This window comes from Pseudorca crassidens, chromosome 6 (genome assembly GCF_039906515.1).
Source record: "Pseudorca crassidens isolate mPseCra1 chromosome 6, mPseCra1.hap1, whole genome shotgun sequence".
Classification (NCBI taxonomy): domain Eukaryota; kingdom Metazoa; phylum Chordata; class Mammalia; order Artiodactyla; family Delphinidae; genus Pseudorca; species Pseudorca crassidens.
In genome coordinates this window covers 30,078,649-30,100,498 of record NC_090301.1, presented here as the reverse complement: position 1 = coordinate 30,100,498, position 21,850 = coordinate 30,078,649, and positions in this window count along the sequence as shown.

Genomic DNA, 21,850 nt, shown 5'->3' with positions numbered 1-21,850 from the left:
GCTGTTTCATGTTTATTCACCAATAGTGTGAGACCTCTCTATCTAACGTCTGATACACCAACGGTGAGTTTAAAGCACATCCATCGTCACCCATATGGGCCAAGGGTCAAGGCTGCAAGGGCAGTGATGAGGTGTATAGTGTCTGGAGTCAGTGAGAACTGGTGTGAGACCCAGCTCCACTGCTTGCTAGCTGTGTGATCTGGGATACGTTTAACTACTCTATGCTTCAGTTTCCTCATTCATAGATGGAGATGTTACAGAGTTCTTAGGAAGAGAGCTCATATAAAGCGTTTAGCCCAGTGTCTGGTAAATGGTGAGTCCTTAAATATTAATTATTGTCCTTATTATTTTTCTATTTTAAACAGGTTTATTGAAGTATAATTTACATACTATAAAATTCACCATCATAAGTGTACAGTTTGATAATTAAAGTAACTTTAAATGGTCATACAATCACCACAATTTTCATAAAATCCAGTTTTAGAACACTTTCATTGCACCAAAAAGTTCCCTCCTTTCTTTTTTTTAAATTGAAGTATAGTTGGTTTACAATATTGTGTTAATTACTGCTGTACTGCAAAGTGGTTCAGTTATACATATATATACTTTTTTTTATTCTTTTCCATTATGGTTTATCATAGGATATTGAATATAGTTCTCTGTACTGTACAGTAGGGCCTTATTGTTTATCCAAACTATAGCTAAAAGCTTACATCTGCTGACCCCAACCTCCCACTCCACCCCTCCCCCAAGCGCCTCCCCCTTGGCAACCACCGGTCCGTTCTCTATGTCTGTGATTCTGTTTCTGTTTCATAGATAGGTTCACTTGGGTCATATTTTAGATTCCACATGTAAGTGATATCATACGGCACTTGTCTTTCTCTTTCTATATTGTCCTTATTATTGATCTCTGCTCAGAAACCCACAGAATGTTCCATATGCTGCCATCTTCCTCCTCGTTTAGCACTCCTTCTGCTCTTTGTTCTCTTGGCTTTCTTGCCACCATCCTCTCTGACCTCTCCTTCTTTTGTCTGGCTGCACCACAGGGGATATGGGATCTTGGTTCCCCGACCAGGAATCAAACCCACGCCCCCTGCAGTGGAAGCTTGGAGTCTTAACCACTGGACTGCCTAACCCTCTCATTCTTAATCTCCTTGTCAGCATCTCGGCATCTACCAACATATTTGGGCTCAGTCCTGGCCCTCTCCCCTCTCCCTTCCACAGTCCACGTGTATTCTCACCACTTTAAATACCACCTACATGCCCCCAGCCCCCCAAATCACAGCTCAAACCCAGGCCATTTCCCTGAGCCTTGGGCTTCCATACCTACTGCTGACTTGACAGCTCCTCTAGACGTCTCATGGGCACCTCAAACTTAAAATATCCAAGTAGGGAGCTCTGGGTCTGCCCTCCCCACCACTCCCTACACCTTGCCTTCCCACCTGACCCCCCCTGCCCTTGAGCCCAGCTGCTTGCTCAAACCAGAAACCAAGTAGTAATCCTCTAAACCTCTCTCTCCATCACCCTTCACCACCAATCCATCACCAAGTACTCTTAGTTATACATCCAAAATATATCCTTAATCCATTCACTTCTCTCCATGTCCACTCCCACCACCACAGTGCTTAGCTCTCACAAAGGCAACAGCAAGAGATTCCTAACTGGTCTCCTTGCTTTCACTTTTTTTTACTTTATTTTATGGTAAAATACATATGACAGAACATTTACCATGTTAACCATTGTAACATGTACAATTCAGCAGCATTTAGTACATTCACAACGCAACCATCACCACTATCGTTCCAAAACATTTTCATCACCCCAAAAGGAAACCTCGTATCCATTAAGCAGTCACTCCCATCTTCCCCACCCCCGGCCCCAGGCAACCACTAAACTGCTTTCGGTCTCCACAGATTTATCTACTCCGGACACTTCGTGTAATTGGAATCACACAATAGGTGACATTTTGTGGCTGGCTCTTTTTGTTTGGCATCGTGTTTTCAAGGTTCGTCCATGTTGCAACATGTATCGATACTTCACTCCTTTTTATTCCTTGCTTTCTTTTGCTCTCACCCTCTATTTTCACAAAGATGCCAAAGTAATCTCATAAAAATATATTATTCTCTTGTTTAAAACTTTTCATCGGCTGTCCGTCGTACTTAGGTTAAAGCACAGATTTCTAACCTGACCTTCGAGGACCTGTGTCACCTGGCCTTTGCCTATCACTTTGCCATCATCTCCCCCCAGCTCCCTTTTTCTAGCTGCATTGATCTCGGCTCTTTTGAAGCTTTTCCCTGGGCACGTATTTCTTCCACCTGAGATGCTCTTCCCTCCCTTCTTTGCCTTCCTCAGAGAAATCTTCCCTGACCCCTTAATCTAAATTACTTTGCCCCACTTCTTCACAGAGTACCCTATCTTACTTTTATAGCACACACCACAATTTGTCGTTAAGCAGTTGAGTTGAACAGTCACCTGTTTAATAGTCTGTTTAATATTCACCTTCCCTCCTAGACTGTAAGCTCCATGAAGTCAGGAACCAAACCTCTCTTCCTTGCCAGTGTTATCTCACAGTCGAGAACTGTGCCTACCACATAGTAGCTGCTCAAAAAATATTGGTGACTGAGTAAATGAATGAATGGGTTTTCCAGAGCAGAAAGAATGGGAAACAGTAACTCGACCACTTCTGCTATTAGAGAGCCTCATCAAACATTGCTCAGATGGGCCTCAGCACTCACTTACCCTTATCATCACCACTATCATCAACAGCAACCTCCTGCCGACCTAGACGTGGCTGCACTGTGACAGCCTCAGAAAAAAAGCACACTTTCTGGGTAATTCCAGGTCTCCTCCTACAATTTTCACTCCAGGCAGCTAGAAGCTAGAGGCCAGCAGCCAGCCCATGAAGAATGACTGCCAGGGAACAGAGAGGAACTGGGGGATGGTTTCCTGGCTTCTAGCCTTTGGTTGGCCCCGTCACTCTTAGAGCCACGGTCCTCAAACTTCCCTGCTCGCAGTACTCTTCCATGAGACCAAGACGCTTCCCTCGCAGCTCCTGCTTACCCTCTTGAAAGAAACAGAGAATTCAGGAGAAGAATGTCCTTGCTTTAACTGAGACCCCAAATGAGGCCCGTCATAAAGTAATCACTAATTTACCCCAACGACAAAACTTAACTTTAACGTTAACCCTGCAGGAGACCAGCCTAACAGACCACCAGGGAACCTGGACCACACTTTGAGAACATCTCTCTAAAAGAATGTGGGAATTTCCTGCTAACCTCTCTGACTCTATTATTGTGGTCCCTGATGAACACCAACCCAGTTAAGCTAAAATCATTTTTAACAAAGAGCAAAGCCAGCCCTGCTCTGGGCAGCTCACCACGCTCTTTACTATCAGCCGAGCATCCCTGCCTTTAGTGCCTCTGTCAGCTGGCATCATCTTCCTCCTCTTTTGATGTGGTTCCCCATCTGCACATGTCCTGGCTGAGTACATCTGGAATTAACGAACTAGGTCCATTCCTTCTAGTCCTCTGGGGCTTAAAAACAATCAGTGGCCACAAGTGGGCTTTAAAAACAATAAAAGACCACAGCATTTAGACCAGAGCTTTTAGCATTCTTCACCCTGGCTCACCCCTGCAAAGGAGCCCCAAGTCCCATAGAACACTGGGTAATACATTCAGCTAGTCCATCAGCAAACATTTGCTGAGCCTTAGCAAGTGCCAGGCACTGGGTTGGAGACCAAGGATACAATGGTGAACATGACACGTACAGTCTTTGTCCTGACGGAGTTTACAGCCTAGTTGAGAATAAATAAGTAAATCACTATTCAACTTAGTAATTGCTATGATAGGGAGATAAAGGATCCTTGAGAGCTCATAGGAGGGACCAGTCGTCAAGACTTGGGGAAGGAAGTCAGAGAAGGCTGCCTGGGAGAAGTGACATCTAAGCAGAAGGGTGAAGGATAAGTAGGAACAACAAATGAAGTGGATGAGGTAGGGTAAAACATGTGCAAGATTGGGCTTCCCTAGGGGCGCAGTGGTTTAGAGTCTGCCTGCCGATGCAGGGGACGTGGGTTCGTGCCCTGGTCCGGGAAGATCCCACATGCCGCGGAGCGGCTGGGCCCGTGAGCCATGGCCGCTGAGCCTGCGCGTCCGGAGCCTGTGCTCCGCAACAGGAGAGGCCACAACAGTGAGAGGCCCGCGTGCCGCGGGGCAAAAAAAAAATGTGCAAGATAGAGGGAACACACATTCATGGGATCAGCAGTAAAAGAATTTAAGGAACTAAAATGGAGATTAGGCTGGATGGTGGGGAGAAGAGTTAGGAGAAACGATGCCGGAAAGATAAGAAGCAGACAGATCTTGCAGGGTCTTGTAAGTTACTTCAAAGAATCTGACATTTATTCTAAGGGTACTGAGGAGCCAGAACAGGTTGAAATAAGGGAGGGGAAAATTCGCATTTTCCAAAGTTCTCTTTGACTGCAAGGTGACCAACGTGTTAGCGAGGAGCAATAAAGGCGGTGAAGACCAGCTCAAGGCTCTTCCAAAGCCAGGTGGGTGATCATAGATAACTGCCTCTGCTAGGATAGTGAATGTCAGCTGGTATGGAGGAAAGAGGACAGAGTTATTTTGGAGCGAGAAGACTTGGTGATAGGATGGATGGGGGTGGGGGGTTGGTTGGAGGAAAGAGGAATCATGATGACACTCTGGCCCTAGCAAGTAAGTGAATGATCATGTAATTAACGGACACAGAGAACTCCAGAAGAGGAGCTGGTTTGGAAGGAAGAGAATTTCAGTTTCGCACATGTTGGTCTGTAGGTGTCAGAAGGACATTCATGTATGGTTGTCATGTAGGTAGTTGGGTCCAGAGCTCAAGAGAGAAATCGTTTGGCTCTATGGCCACATTTGGGAGCCAGGAGCATGAATGTGCTTTTTGAAGCCACGGTGGTTAACAAATCCCCTCAGGAAAACCACTTCCTAATGTTAGTTACAATGAAGCAGAACCTGAAGGGTAAGTGGGATGAACAAGTGCAGTAGAGGAGTAGGAAGCAAAAGTCTTCCAGACAAAGGGAGTAGCCCATGCAAATGACCAGAACTGAGAGAATTTGGGGAACTAAAATCAGTTTAGTCCTGTAAAAAGATAAGAGGGCCCCTAGGACAGAACTCCTAGGAGCACCAACGTTTAAAGACTGGGCAGAAGAAAAGTCTGAAAAGGAGACTAAAGACTAAGAAACAGGAGCAAAACATAAAAGTCAGGGAAATCAATAATTCAAGATAACAGTCAACAGGGTTGACAGGTGCCAGGAGGCTGCATCCCCAGTGCCTGGAACAGTATTCCATAAATAGTTGTTACATGAAAAAAATGTGCACTGAATTTAGCAACAGAACTCGTTGGTGACCTAGAAAAAGGACTTTCACTAGGGTGGGAACCAGGCATGGTGGAGTGAAGAGTGAATATGGGGTAAGGAAGTGAGTGTTGACAACCCCTCCAAGAGTTTCGGCTAAATCCCAAGTTCTCACCATGACCTAAGAGGCCCCTGCCCACACCTCTAACTTCAAACACAAGCTGACCTTGTGCCATCACCTTCTTGCTCAGTGGGACTCAGCCACGTGGTCCTTCTTTCAGGTCCACTTCCAAACTCAGAGTCCTCACCCACACTGTTCCTTCTGCTGGAGTTCACTCTTCCCTCCACCTCATCCCAACCCACAGCCCAACCAACTTCTACTCATCCTTCAAGGCTCAGCTGTGCTCAGTGAAGGCTTCCCAACTCCCCATCTGCTCCCCCAATCCCATGATGCTAAGTTCCATCATTACGCCATCCTGTTGCACACTGAGCTTCCCCTCTGTATCACTTAACCCGAGTGCAGTGAATTATTTGTGCAGATACTTAAGATTTATCTCCCCAACTAGACCATAAGCTCCCCATCTAGGCTAGTCCCTAAGGGCAGGGACTGTACCCCAGGCCTGAAACAGTGACTGACACATAGTAGGCACTCAATAAATATTGAACGAATAAATTAATAAATGAGCAAGTGAAGGGATAAAATAGTAGTTTGAAGGAGCCGAGAGATCAAGGAAGGGATTTTTTTTTAATGGGAGAGACTAAGGTTCATTGAAATGTCCATGTGAAGGGGCCAGGGGAGAGGGAGAGGAGATAACCAAGAAAGCAAAATACCTGAGGAGGCATAAGAGGATGACAGTGGGTGGAACAGGTGGAGGGATGCTCCTCAGATGGCAGGAGAACCACCTTTCTCACTGAAGCAGGAAAGGAGGGAGGATGGGTGAGGATACAGTCTTAGTGGCAGGAAGTGGAGGGGGTACCTACCTAAGGGCTTGTTCTTTCTGTGAAATCAAAGTTTGAACCTTGGCTTCTCTTGATCCTAAATAGTCACATGCTTATTTGAATAGTTCCTTCAAACTTTACTTTGAAATAGACAAAAATTAACAGAGCCACATAAACAAAGGAGCTGGAAGAAGAGGATGGATTTGAGGTACATTCTGGAGCTATCTGGTGGTGGATTGGATGAGAAGATAATAGTTTTTAATTTAGTTTTTGCCAAGGTTACATAGATACATAAAGACTCAAATCGTTCTATAAGACTTGTTGCTGCAAGTATCTGTCTCTGCCCCCTTTATCTTTTCCCCAGAGACAACTAATTTCAATCCTTTCTGTGAGTTCTTTTGGTATTTATATCAATAAATAACATGTTTGTTTTTCTAATTCCTGATTATCCTTCCCACTATGGAAGATGAGAATTTAGCTCTTTTTTGCCAAAGTTCTTCACCCCTGCCACACACATGCACTCCTTCTGCTCCCCAATTCTCTATCTCAGTTTTTAGATAGATTGATGATCTGTGTTTATATCTATGACTAAGTAAATGCAGTTTACATTTACTTGAGCCATGGACTAACCTGTGATTACTTTCCTTTTCCTTGCCTGCACACATTTTTTATTTTGTCTGAAGTTAATAGTTATCTCATTTTCCTTTCTTGTTATTAATGTTGTTACCATTAATTCAGCTCCAAGCTCTCCTCTTCTCCATATGTATACAACAGAGAGACTCTTAATTTCACCTTATTGAATAAATCTCTCCTGGGTCCTCCTGACCTGCTCCAATTGCCCTCAACTTTTGGGTACATGGCTGTCACCATGGTCCTGGCGGTTCCCTTTTCCTCTCTCCTTTGTTGAATCTTCTGTTTCCTGTCTCCCATGTCTTCCTGTCTCTTGGTTTACACCTTCAGTTTGGTGGAGCATATCCTCCAGTAGCTTCCTGAGAAAGGGTGCATAGGAAGTAAAATGATTGAGACCCCGCCCGACTTAAAATGTCATTCACCAGCATAGAAGAAAATATATACACAGGATCATTTTAATAGATGCAGACAGGCATTTATAAAATTCAACATAAATTCATGATTTAAAAAGAAACACTTGGGACTTCCCTGGTGGCGCAATGGTTAAGAATCTGCCTGCCAATGCAGGGGACACAGGTTCTAGCCCTGGTCTGGGAAGATCCCACATGCCGCAGGGCAACTAAGCCTGAGTGCCACAACTACTGAGCCTGTGCTCTAGAGCCCACGAGCCACAACTACTGAGCCTGTGTGCCACAACTGCTGAAGCCCACGAACCTAGAGCTTGTGCTCCACAACAAGAGAAGCCAATGCAATGAGAAGCCTGCGCACCGCAACCAAGAGTAGCCCCCACTCGCCGCAACTAGAGAAAGCCCGCACACAGCAATGAAGACCCAAAAATAAATAAATAAATAAATATAAAAAGTTACAAGAGCCTGGAGGAAGGGGGAGTGGGGTGTGGTTACAGAGTTTCTTTTGGGGGTGATGAAAAAGTTTTGGAAAAACATAGTCGTGATGATTACACAACAGTGTGAACATAATTAATGTCGTTGAATTGTACCCTTAAAATAGTTAAAATAACAAATTTTGTATTATGTATATTTTACCATTAAAAAAATCCAAAAAATGCCTAGCAAATTAAGAATAAAGAAAACTTCCTGATAAGAAGTACCTATAAAAGGAGTCTGACAAGGAGTACCTATAAAATAATAACATTAAAAGATCATCCTAAATAGGAAAACATTAGAATAATTCACTTTAAATAAGAAATGAGACAAGACAGTCAAGTCTTTCTATTTCTATTCAGCATAGTATTAAAGGCCCAGCCAGCACAAAAAGAGAAGAAAATGAAAGAAGGAATGGAAAGGAAAAAAATAGAACTGGCATTATTTTCAGATGATATAACTGTTTGCACAGACAGCAAAAAAGATCTATGAGCAAATTATTAGAAATAATAAGCAAGTTTAGCAAAAGTCAAATGCATACTCTTGTATTCTTGGAATAAACAAACAGAATACATAACTAAAGAAAAGACAAAATTCACAATAGTTTCAAAGGACACCAAGAACCTAGAAATAAGTCTAAAAATACATGTAATACTACAGAGAGAATTCTAAAACTTTATGAGTAGCCAGTAAGATGACCCAAATAAATGAAAGGATATATCACATTGTGAATAGGAAAACAATAGCATAATGTTGTCCGTCTCCCCAGTTCAACAAAGTTCCAATCAATATGTTAGCATGTATTTCTATAGAACTTGATAAGCTGATTATAAAATTTAAATAAAAGAGTCAAAGGGGGAAAATTGCCAAAACTTTTATGAAGAAGATGAGCATGGAGGGAAAAATTGAAGAATTGCCCCACTAGATATGATGCTTTTTTTTTTTGGTGAAACTACAGTAATTAAGACAAGATGCTATAGGCACTGGAACAGACAAATATAGAGTATGGTATTGAATACAGAGCTCAGATATAGACCCATACATATATGAGTCTTTGGTATACAACAGGGGTGGCCTGCCAAATCAGTGAGAAAATAAATAGAGCGGGATAAAAAGAAAAAGGTCTTCCATATGGAAAAATATGAAATTAAATCCCTATTCCACATCATGTACTGAAATTAATTCCAGATGGATTGAGGCTTCACTATAAAAAAATTAAAACTCTTAACAAAATTCATAGGCAAATATCTTTTAGACTTTGAGGTAGCGAAGAATTTCTTAAATAATACTTAAAAAGCGCTAACAATTTAAAACTTTTTACAAATTCAGCCATACTAAAATTAAGAACTTCTTTTTGTCAAAAGAAAGTAAAAGCAAGCTACAAATGGGGAAACATGGGGGAATATATAATAATTATTCCTGGGCAGCAGGTATAACTGGTATTGTCCTGGGAAAATCAAGATGCAGGTCACCCTAACTCAGGCCCAGTAATTCTACTCCTGGTATAAAAGCTACAAGAAACTTTTATCTGTAAACACATGGAGGCATCTACAAGAAAGGAACGCTGTTCACGATAGCAAACCCTGGTGTTATGGACTGAATGTTTGTGTCCATGCAAAATTCATATGTTGAAGCCCCAATGTGATGGTATTTGGAGTTAATTGCGTTTATATGAGGTCATGAGGGTGGGATCCCCATGACGGGATTAGTGTCCTTACAAAAAGAAGAAAAGGAATCAGAGCTCTCTCTTTCTCTGCCTTGTGAGGATAAGGCGAGAAGGCAGCTGTCTGCATGCCAGGAGGAAGGACCTCACCAGGAACTGAACTGGCCAGCACCTTGATCTTGGACTTCTCAGTTTCTAGAACTGTGAGTAATAAATATATATTGTTTAAACCCCTCAATCAATGGTTATAGCAACAATTTTGTTATAGCAGCCTGAGCTAATTAAAACGCCTGGAAACAAAGCAAATACCCATCAACAAGAGAGTGGATGAGTAAAATATGGTATATTCACACAGTGGAATATAATAGAGCAGTCAACAGGAATGAGTTACAGCTATACACATCAGTATGAATAAATCCTAAAAATATAATGTTAAGTTTAAAAAGTAAGTCCTAAGGGGATACATACAGAATGATATGCTTTTTATCAAATTAAAAACAACTTAAAAAAAAAAACTTACTTTGCAGGAATACGATTGAATGAGTATGATTGGGTTTATGATATGTCAACTTAGCTAAACTGGAACTACATTTCCCAGAATTCTCTCTGGGTTAGCAAGGGTCTCAAATGAGAGTTAAACGACTTTTTGCAGGTAGACCTTCTTTATTTCAGAAGGTGGGAATGGGGGTACCACGACCTATTGTAGCTCATGAGCATCATCACTGACCTGCTGCCTCAACACATTGGCTTGGAGAACTGGTGGTTCCATGGTAACTCCACCTTCTCCTTCAGCTTCAGATTCTTTCAGTGAATCCTGGCCCAGTGAGTACAGCTGCATGCCTCCTCAGCTCCTGCTGGGTCTCCTCCTTCAGCTTCTCCAACTCCTGGGCTAGACCAATCACCAGATACAGAAACAAACATGCAACAATGGTTTAGCTCTGGCAACTACATGGAGTCAAATCTCTTTCATAAATTCCGTATTCTATATCATTTTTATGGCTCTGCTTCTATGATCTAAATCCTGACTGACACAATGAGATACACCAATCTAAAAAGGAAAGTAAAAGGAATGGTAAATATAGGATTCAGGACACTGGTTACTTGGGTTAGGAAGAAACAGGAGGTTAGACCAGGGAAGGACTGTAAATGTAACTTATTGTCATAATTCTAGTTTTTGTGTTGAATGGTGAGTTCATAATTGCCTATTACATAAAAAATAAATACAGTTACACAAATGAATGGATGGGTGGCCATGTATGGACAAATGAAGAATTATGAATATTCTAATTATATGAAACTATGGCAAGAGAAAGGGAGAGAGAGTAATAAGTAATTTCTTTTGAAAGAACATACACTTGAAATAACATCATCATTTTAACTTACCTCCCATTGATTCAAACTTGGTCCCCTGGCCACATCTAGTTGAAAAGACAGCTGGGAAATGTCTTTAGTTGGGCAGACCATATTAACTGGATGAATTGCAAGGTGACTTATGTCTAAAGGGAAGAAAAAGACAAGGGCTACTGGGAGAAAATGAACAGTCTTTGCCCCAGGTGAGGACTATAGAAACAAAAGATTCATGAGGTATTTTGAAAAAAGAATTAGTCAGCTCTTTAATGAACACAGACGTCAAAAAGCACTCTGTGGAAGATGGTGGAAGAGTAAGACGCGGAGATCACCTTCCTCCCCACAGATACATCAGAAATACATCTACACGTGGAACAACTCCTACAGAACACCTACTGAACGCTGGCAGAAGACCTCAGACCTCCCAAAAGGCAAGAAACTCCCCACGTACCTGGGTAGGGCAAAAGTAAAAAGAAAAAACAGAGACAAAAAACAGGGATGGGACCTGCACTAGTGGGAGGGAGCTGTGAAGGAGGAAAGGTTTCCACACACTAGGAGCCCCTTCGCAGGTGGAGACTGCGGGTGGAGGAGAGGGGGAGCTTCGAGGCCGTGGAGGAGAGCACAGCAACAGGGGTGCGGAGGGCAAAGCGGAGAGATCCCCGCACAGAGGATTGGTGCCTACCGGCACTCACCAGCCCGAGAGGCTTGTCTGCTCACCCGCCAGGGCGGGCAGGGCTGGGAGCTGAGGCTCGGACTTCGGTCAGAGCGCAGGGAGAGGACTGGGGTTGGCAGCGTGAAAACAGCCTAAAGGGGCTAGTTTGCCACAGCTGGACGGGAGGGAGTCCGGGGGAAAGTCTGGAGCTGCCGAAGAGGCAAGAGACTTTTTCTTCTCTCTTTGTTTCCTGGTGTGCGAGGAGAGGGGATTAAGAGCGCTGCTTAAAGGAGCTCCAGAGACAGGCGCGAGCTGCGGCTAACAGCGCGGACCCCAGAGACGGGCATGAGACACTAAGGCTGCTGCTGCTGCCACCAAGAAGCCTGTGTGCAAGCACAGGTCACTATCCACACCCTGCTTCCGGGGAGCCTGTGCAGCCCGCCACTGCCAGGGTCCCGGGATCCAGGGACAACTTCCCCGGGAGAACGCACGGTGGCCTCAGGCTGGTGCAACGTCACGCCGGCCTCTGCCGCTGCAGGCTCGCCCCACATCCGTGCCCCTCCCTCCCCGCGGCCTGAGTGAGTCAGAGGCCCCAAATCAGCGGCTCCTTTAACCCTGACCTGTCTGAGCGAAGAACAGACGCCCTCCAGTGACAGACACGCAGAGGCGGGGCCAAATCCAAAGCTGAATCCCGGGAGCTGTGCGAACAAAGAAGAGAAAGGGAAATCTCTCCCAGCAGCCTCAGAAGTAGTGGATTAAAGCTCCACAATCAACTTGATGTACCGTGCATCTCTGGAATACATGAATAGACAACGAATCATCCCAAATTAAGGAGGTGGACTTTGAGAGCAAGATTTATTATTTTTTCCCCTTTTCCTCTTTTAGTGAGTGTGTATGTGTATGCTTCTGTGTGAGATTTTGTCTGTATAGTTTTGCTTTCACCATTTGTCTTAGGGTTCTATCTGTCCTTTTTTTTTTTTTTTACTTTAAAAAAAATTTTTTTTCTTAATGATTATTTTTTATTTTAATAACTTTATTTTATCTTACTTTATTTTATTTTCTTTTATCTTCTTTCTTTCTTTCTTTCTTTCTTTCTTTCTTTCTTTCTTTCTTTCTTTCTTTCTTTCTTTCTTTCTTTCTCTCTTTCTTTCTTTCTTTCTACTTTTTCTCCCTTTTACTCTGAGCCGTGTGGATGAAAGGCTCTTGGTGCTGCAGCCAGGAGTCAGTGCTGCATCTCTGAGGTGGGAGAGCCAACTTCAGGACACTGTTCCACAAGAGACCTCCCAGCTCCACGTAATATCAAATGGCAAAGATCTCCCAGAGATCTCCATCTCAATACCAACACCCAGCTTCACTCAACGACCAGCAAGCTACAGTGCTGGATACCCTAAGCCAAACAACTAGCAAGACAGGAACACAACCCCACCCATTGGCAGAGAGGCTGCCTAAACTCATAATAAGTCCACAGACACCTCAAAACACACCACCAGACGTGGACCTGCCCACCAGAAAGAAAAGATCCAGCCTCAACCACCAGAACACAGACACTAGTCCCCTCCACCAGGAAGCCTACACAACCCACTGAACCAACCTTAGCCACTGGGGGCAGACACCAAAAAAAACGGGAACTACGAACCTTCAGCCTGCAAAAAGGAGACCCCAAACACAGTAAGATAAGCAAAATGAAAAGACAGAAAAACATACAGCAGATGAAGGAGCAAGATAAAAACCCACCAGACCTAACAAATGAAGAGGAAATAGGCAGTCTACCTGAAAAAGAATTCAGAATAATGATAGTAAACATGATCCAAAATCTTGGAAATAGAATAGAGAAAATGCAAGACACATTTAACAAGGACCTAGAAGAACTAAAGATGAAACAAGCAATGATGAACAACACAATAAATGAAATTAAAAATACCCTAGAAGAGATCAATAGCAGAATAACTGAAGCAGAAGAATGGATAAGTGACCTGGAAGATAAAATAGTGGAAATAACTACTGCAGAGTAGAATAAAGATAAAAGAATGAAGAGAACTGAGGACAGTCTCAGAGACCTCTGGGACAACATTAAACACACCAACATTCAAATTATAGGGGTTCCAGAAGAAGAAGAGAAAAAGAAAGGGACTGAGAAAATATTTGAAGAGATTACAGTTGAAAACTTCCCTAATATGGGAAAGGAAATAGTTAATCAAGTCCAGGAAGCACAGAGAGTCCCATACAGGATAAATCCAAGGAGAAACATGCTGAGACACATATTAATCAAACTATCAAAAATTAAATACAAAGAAAACCTATTTAAAGCAGCAAGGGAAAAACAACAAATAACACTCAAGGGAATCCCCATAAGGTTAACAGCTGATCTTTCAGCAGAAACTCTGCAAGCCAGAAGGGACTGGCAGGACATATTTAAAGTGATGAAGGAGAAAAACCTACAACCAAGATTACTCTACCCAGCAAGGATCTCATTCCGATTTGATGGAGAAATTAAAACCTTTGCAGAGAAGCAAAAGCTGAGAGAGTTCAGCACCACCAAACCAGCTTTACAACAAAGGCTAAAGGATCTTCTCTAGGCAAGAAACATGAGAGAAGGAAAAGACCTACAATAACAAACCCAAAACAACTAAGAAAATGGGAATAGGAACATACATATCGATAACTACCTTAAATGTAAAAGGATTAAATGCTCCCACCAAAAGACACAGACTGGCTGAATGGATACAAAAACAAGACCCATATATATACTGTCTACAAGAGACCCACTTCAGACCTAGAGACACATACAGACTGAAAGTGAGGGGATGGAAAAAGATATACCATGCAAATGGAAACCAAAAGAAAACTGGAGTAGCAATTCTCATATCAGACAAAATAGACTTTAAAATAAAGACTATTAGAAGAGACAAAGAAGGACACTACATAATGATCAAGGGATTGATCCAAGAAGAAGATATAACAATTGTAAATATTTATGCACCCAACATAGGAGCACCTCAATACATAAGGCAAATACTAACAGCCATAAAAGGGGAAATTGACAGTAACACATTCATAGTAGGGGACTTTAACACCCCACTTTCACCAATGGACAGGTCATCCAAAATGAAAATAAATAAGGAAACACAAGCTTTAAATGATACATTAAACAAGATGGACTTAATTGATATTTATAGAACATTCCATTCAAAAACAACAGAATACACATTTTTCTCAAGTGCTCATGGAATATTCTCCAGGATAGATCATATCTTGGGTCACAAATCAAGCCTTGGTAAATTTAAGATAATTGAAATTGTATCAAGTATCTTTTCCGACCACAACGCTATGAGACTAGATATCAATTACAAGGAAAGATCTGTAAAAAATACAAACACATAGAGGCTAAACAATACACTACTTAATAACGAAGTGATCACTGAATAAATCAAAGAGGAAGTCAAAAAATACCTAGAAACAAATGACAATGGAGACACGACGACCCAAAACCTATAGGATGCAGCAAAAGCAGTTCTAAGAGGGAAGTTTATAGCAATACAATCCTACCTTAAGAAACAGAAAACATCTCGAATAAACAACCTAACCTTGCACCTAAAGCAATTAGAGAAAGAAGAACCAAAAAAACCCCAAAGTTAGCAGAAGGAAAGAAATCATAAAGATCAAGTCAGAAATAAATGAAAAAGAAATGAAGGAAACGATAGCAAAGATCAATAAAACTAAAAGCTGGTTCTTTGAGAAGATAAACAAAATTGATGAAGCATTAGCCAGACTCATCAAGAAAAAAAGGGAGAAGACTCAAATCAATAGAATTAGAAATGAAAAAGGAGAAGTAACAACTGACACTGCAGAAATACAAAAGATCATGAGAGATTACTACAAGCAATTATATGCCAACAAAATGGACAACCTGGAAGAAATGGACAAATTCTTAGAAATGCACAACATGCCATGGCTGAATCAGGAAGAAATAGAAAATATGAACAGACCAATCACAAGCACTGAAATTGAAACTGTGATTAAAAATCTTCCAACAAACAAAAGCCCAGGACCAGATGGCTTCACAGGCGAATTCTATCAAACATTTAGAGAAGAGCTAACACCTATCCTTCTCAAACTCTTCCAAAATATAGCAGAGGGAGGAACACTCTCAAACTCATTCTACGAGGCCACAATCACCCTGATACCCAAACCAGACAAAGATCTCACAAAGAAAGAAAACTACAGGCCAATATCACTGATGAACATAGATGCAAAAATCCTCAACAAGATACTAGCAAACAGAATCCAACAGCACATTGAGAGGATCATACACCATGATCAAGTGAGGTTTATTCCAGGAATGCAAGGACTCTTCAATATATGCAAATCAATCAATGTGATACACCATATTAACAAATTGAAGGAGAAAAACCATATGGTCATCTCAATAGATGCAGAGAAAGCTTTCCACAAATTGAACACCCATTCATGATAAAAACCCTGCAGAAAGTAGGCATAGAGGGAACTTTCCTCAACATAATAAAGGGCATATATGACAAATCCACAGCCAACACCGTCCTCAATGGTGAAAAACTGAAATCATTTCCACTACAATCAGGAACAAGACAAGGTTGCCCACTCTCACCACTATTATTCAACATAGTTTTGGAAGTTTTAGCCACAACAATCAGAGAAGAAAAGGAAATAAAAGGAATCCAAATCGGAAAAGAAGAAGTAAAGCTGTCACTGTTTGCAGATGACATGATACTCTACATAGAGAATCCTAAAGATGTTACCAGAAAGCTACTAGAGCTAATCAATGAATTTGGTAAAGTGGCAGGATACAAAATTAATGCACAGAAATCTCTGGCATTCCTATACACTAATGATGAAAAATCTGAAAGTGAAATCAAGAAAACACTCCCATTTACCATTGCAACAAAAAGAATATATCTGGGAATAAACTTACCTAAGGAGACAAAAGACCTGTATGCAGAAAATTATGAGACACTGATGAAAGAAATTAAAGATGATACAAATAGATGGAGAGATATACCATGTTCTTGGATTGGAAGAATCAACATTGTGAAAATGACTGTACTACCCAAAATAATCTATAGATTCAATGCAATCCCTATCAAACTACCAGTGGCATTTTTCACAGAACTAGAACAAAAATTTTCACAATTTGTATGGAAACACAAAAGACCCCAAATAGCCAAAGCAATCTTGAGAATGAAAAACAGAGCTGGAGGAATCAGGCTCCCTGACTTCAGACTATACTACAAAGCTACAGTAATCAAGACAGTATGGTACTGGCACAAAAACAGAAATATAGATCAATGGAACAGGATAGAAAGCCCAGAGATAAACCCACGCACATATGGTCACCTTATCTTTGATAAAGGAGGCAAGAGTATACAATGGAGAAAAGACAGCCTCTTTAACAAGTGGTGCTGGGAAAACTGTACAGCTACATGTAAAAGAATGAAATTAGAACACTCCCTAACACCATACACAAAAATAAACTCAAAATGGATTAAAGACCTGAATGTAAGGCCAGACACTATAAAAATCTTAGAGAAAAACATAGGAGAACACTCTATGACATAAATCACAGCAAGATCCTTTTTGACCCACCTCCTAGAGAAATGGAAATAAAACAAAAATAAACAAATGGGACCTAATGAAACTTCAAAGCTTTTGCACAACAAAGGAAACCATAAACAAGACGAAAAGGCAACCCTCGGAATGGGAGAAAATAGTTGCAAATGAAGCAACTGACAAAGGATTAATTTCCAAAATTTACAAGCCACTCATGCAGCTCAATAACAAAAAAACAAACAACCCAATCCAAAAATGGGCAGAAGACCTAAATAGACTTTTCTCCAAAGTAGATATACAGACTGCCAACAAACTCATGAAAGAATGGTCAACAACATTAATCATTAGAGAAATGCAAATCAAAACTACAATGAGATATTATCTCACACCAGTCAGAATGGCCATCATCAAAAAATCTAGAAAGAATAAATGGAGAAGAGGGAACACTCTTGCACTGCTGGTGGGAATGTGAATTGGTACAGCCACTATGGAGAACAGTATGGAGGTTCCTTCAAAACCTACAAATAGAACTACCATATGACCCAGCAATCCTACTACTGGGCATATACCATGAGAAAACCATAATTCAAAAAGAGTCATGTACCAAAATATTCATTGCAGCTCTATTTACAATAGCCAGGAGTTGGAAACAACCTAAGTGTCCATCATCAGATGAATGGATAAAGAAGATGTGACACATATATACAATCGAATATTACTCAGCCATAAAAGAAACGAAATTGAGTTATTTGTAGTGAGGTGGATGGACCTAGAGTCTGTCATACAGAGTGAAGTAAGTCAGAAAGAGAAAGACAAATACCGTATGCTAACACATATATATGGAATCTAAGGAAAGAAAAAAAAAAGCACTCTGTGAACCAATATATGAAACCAAGTGGTTGGTGGGCTAGTGTTGCAGACATTTGTTTTGAAGTCCCCCCTAAGACATCTTCCTGAAGGCGAACAGAATCATTTTTTAGGAGAATCATTTCCTCCCCATTGGATACTGTCTCGTGGGACTATCATCATGTACCATGTTTTCCTCTAGCCAAGGTGCTAACAAGACACCTGTCTTAATTTAGATGTCACAAAAGTAGACCATAAAAGATTTAAGAGTAAGCATTTTATTTGAGAGGCAAACTCAGGAAACTACGTGAAGAAGAGGAAGTGAGAGAAGAAAGGAGGGAAGTGTAGGCTAATTAGCACATGACTGCTGTGGGCAACTGAGGCTCATACCCATGTGGACCCTCTGAGAGACTGTGTGGAACACTCCTCAGGTTGTCTCCCCAAGAGGAGCAGAGGCTGGGGTGTATATACATCATTGGTGAGGATGGCTCTTGGGAATGTGAGTTCCCAGCACTTCTGGCCTCACCAGCCATAGGCCGATCGTGCCTCTGTGGACAGAGTGCCCTCAAGCTGTCAGCACGTAAGGGAACTGTAATCAGGTGACCTCCAAGGAACATGGTCGGTGCATCGCAGCACCTGTTCCACAGCCAAGGTCAGCCCAGTGGATGCTCACTCCCAGGAAACTGAAAAGTCAGCAGAGTTACATGGAGACTGAAAAGTGGAGGTCCATCTTGCCTTAGCAGACTGCTCCTAATAGCGGACCCTCCTTAGGTGGCCCTCTTCCTAGCCTTTCAGACATGCCTTGTTTCTGATCCATTTCCAAATCTGATTCTCCAGGTTCTCTGCCATTTCTGGAAGCTTCCAATATCCTTTCAGAACTTCCAGTAAACTCTCAGAGTTGGTCTCTGTTGTTTGTAACCAGAAGACATAACTGGTATAACTGGAAACCCAGTACACCTGGAGACTCCATACACCTAGATACCTGATACACCTGGAGATCACTGCCACTGATTTGAGTCTCTAAGAATGTAAGTCAACTCTCTGCACTTTTGTTACCTCATCTATAAAATAAAAAGATTGAAATTGATTATTTCCAAGTTTCCACTCAGTGGTAAGATTCTATGATTCAATTAAGCCAAATTGATGGTCAAACAAGGGAAACCCATAAAACTCATTACTACAGCCTGACTTCCAAACTCCACTCTGTGCCAGTGTTGCAGCCTCCTTCCTAGAAATAGTAAGGGCTCCAGAATCATTGCAGGTTGACTCTGTACAAAAATGAGAAAAACAGCAACAAAGTCCAACTCCTAATTTTATCCCAAACCTACCAGCAAACTGACCAAAAAGAGTGATTCAAGAAAAAGAAAAAGCGTTTTGCTTTTATCCAAAGGAATTCTGGACAGAAAATACTAGGCTGCCCACAGAATTCCTATCACGTCGAATTCCTAGTCTGTGCATAATTGGATTTCTCTTTCTCACTCCCATCACCACCACTTCTGGAAGGCATGTTTGAGGCATGGAGGGAGGTGACACATATAGCCCATTGTTCTCCTACATGCATTCAATAAACAAATGCCCAAGATGGAAAAAGGATGGAGCTGCAGTCTGTTGTCGCCTGCCAGCTAATGATACAGTTGAACGAAGGCAGCAATGTTGTGGAAAAGGAACACATTTAGGACTCCGACTCTCTACCAAGCTATGATGATTCCCCAAGACATCCAAGGTGGAGCAGAGATGCGACTGATAAAATACGTGGCATGGATTGAACAGCACGAAGAGAGCAACTGACTGCAGCTGTCTGTGTGACTTGGCAGCCTCGACGATGCAGACAAATCTATACAAATCACCATCCCCGGCTTCCTGATGCCTCCAGGAAAGTCCTGTAATGACTTTTCTGTGCTGGCCTCCCAAGTAGGGGTGAGGAAAATATGCAGAATCCACAACTTTAGGGCTTTCCTAGGGCTTCTGCTCAATGTAACAGCTGCCACCCTTACGCGGATTTGGCTGTTCTCTGCAAAATTCAAGTTTTCATTAACTAATGATGTATTTGCAGCCCTTCCCACTGTGCCTACAGCTAGCATGGTGGACACCAAAGCCCCATTCCCCCCATAGCCCAGCCTTATGGAAACCCAGCAGGTAGCCCAGATTAGGAGAAGCTGAGATTTGTCCTCTGCCCACCTAGCCATGTCTTTCTAACTCCATTTCCAAAGCTTAAGTGGGAGCATTAGTAACTGGGCTTGTGCACACAGCCGTCACCTGGAGGCACATCTCCAACCCTGAGTCCTGGCAGCTGCCTTCCTCCCATCTCTCCTGAAACTGCCAGGATAGCTGCGGCTCTGCTTGGCAGCCGTGGTCATCTAGTTAGACACGTTCACTTGGGGGGAAAGGGATGGATCTGCCCTGACCAGTCTGGACCATGATGTGGAATAGGTGGGTGGAAAAAAAGTCCTGCGCCTTGAAGTACCCTCCCCTGGGAAAAAAAAAAAAAAAAAAAAGAAGGGTTAGAAAAACTTGCTCTTTTTGTCCTAGCAGCACTTCAGTGAAGCAGTCCTGAAGAAGGCAGTGACAAATAAAAGTCTGATCGGCCACTGACAGAGACTGCCGGGTCTCTACAGAGAGAGTTGTGGCCCTGTCAGAATGCCATGGCTTAGAAACCCTGGGGAGGGGAAGAGGAGGGCAAACACTGTCCCTCCACTCAGCATGCTTGGGGAAGGGCAGTGAAAGAGCTTCTGACTGCAGCCAGAACAGCCCAGGTGGCCTTGACAGCAGGATGGGAAGGTTCCTCCAGGAAGTCAGCATCCCTAGATGAAAAATGGGGAGGGAGGGAGAGAGTGGAAGAGGGAAAGAGAGAGAGAGAGATGGAGAGAGAGAGACAGCAGAGCTTCTCTCTATGGTGATTATAAGTCAACACAATCACAAAAGAAACACTTGAGTGCCTAGTTTGTTGCCATGTACACAGCAGGTGCTCAATAAAAACTTGCTGGTGATGGAGTTAAATGTGACTTCCTAGACAAAGCCTGCTTTACTGTAAGTGAAATAAGTATCTGTTGGATTGAATTGAATTGAAACAGGCAGCAGGTTAGTGTTGTAATTTGAGGAGAAATGGAAAAATGGTCCCCTGCCCCAAATCTCTCTCCAATTAGAGCTGTCAGAGTGTTGGAAATTTCCAGATTCCTCTTTTGGGTTAATGGAGTAATGAAAACTGTGTGTTGAAAGGCAAATATTGTCTGAGAGAGATAACCCATGAAGCTATTATGATCTATCATTCATCTAGGATGGCAAGTCCAATTCAATTCAAGAACCAGCACCAATAGATTGATGGGAGCTGCCCGGAGTTCTATCCTGAGAAGGCTCTGAGGCCCCACCTGGCTCAACAGAAAGCAGTACTCTGGGAAATCACTGATATCTGTGTGGCTATGGGAAGTGGTTTGGTATGAAGGGTGCCACATATATGGCATCTTGCCTCTTAGCCTGAATCCTTTGGTCATATCAGCTCCATCAGTGAGCAGGCTCCTAAGGGAATATAAGCTGAGATGGACATTCACAACTTAGAAAGGGTCCAGAGCATGAAGGTTTTGCCTGAAAAGCAGACCAGGGCACAGAATTCAGATGGACAGTATGAGCCATGCAAGTCTGGGGGTAAGGGACCAAAGAGAGGTCATCTAAAATCTAACCTTGCCTACTTCAGTCTTGCCTTGAGTGAGCACTTACTACAGACTCTACAGTCTAGAGGATGACCACAGCTTTTCCTCTCGCATTACATGAATTTGCCTAGTCCTTGGCAAACTTTTCCATCAAGTTCCCCCAACAGCAGAGGAGAACGAATGGCTCACTCTCACGGCACCCAGGGATAGTGTCAGCAGCCTGCTGTGAGCAAAATATGTCTTTGAAATCTCAGTTTTAACCTAAGAATTTATGTGAATTTACATGATATCATATTACTGTTTGCTTCCATGTAGAAATATTTACTT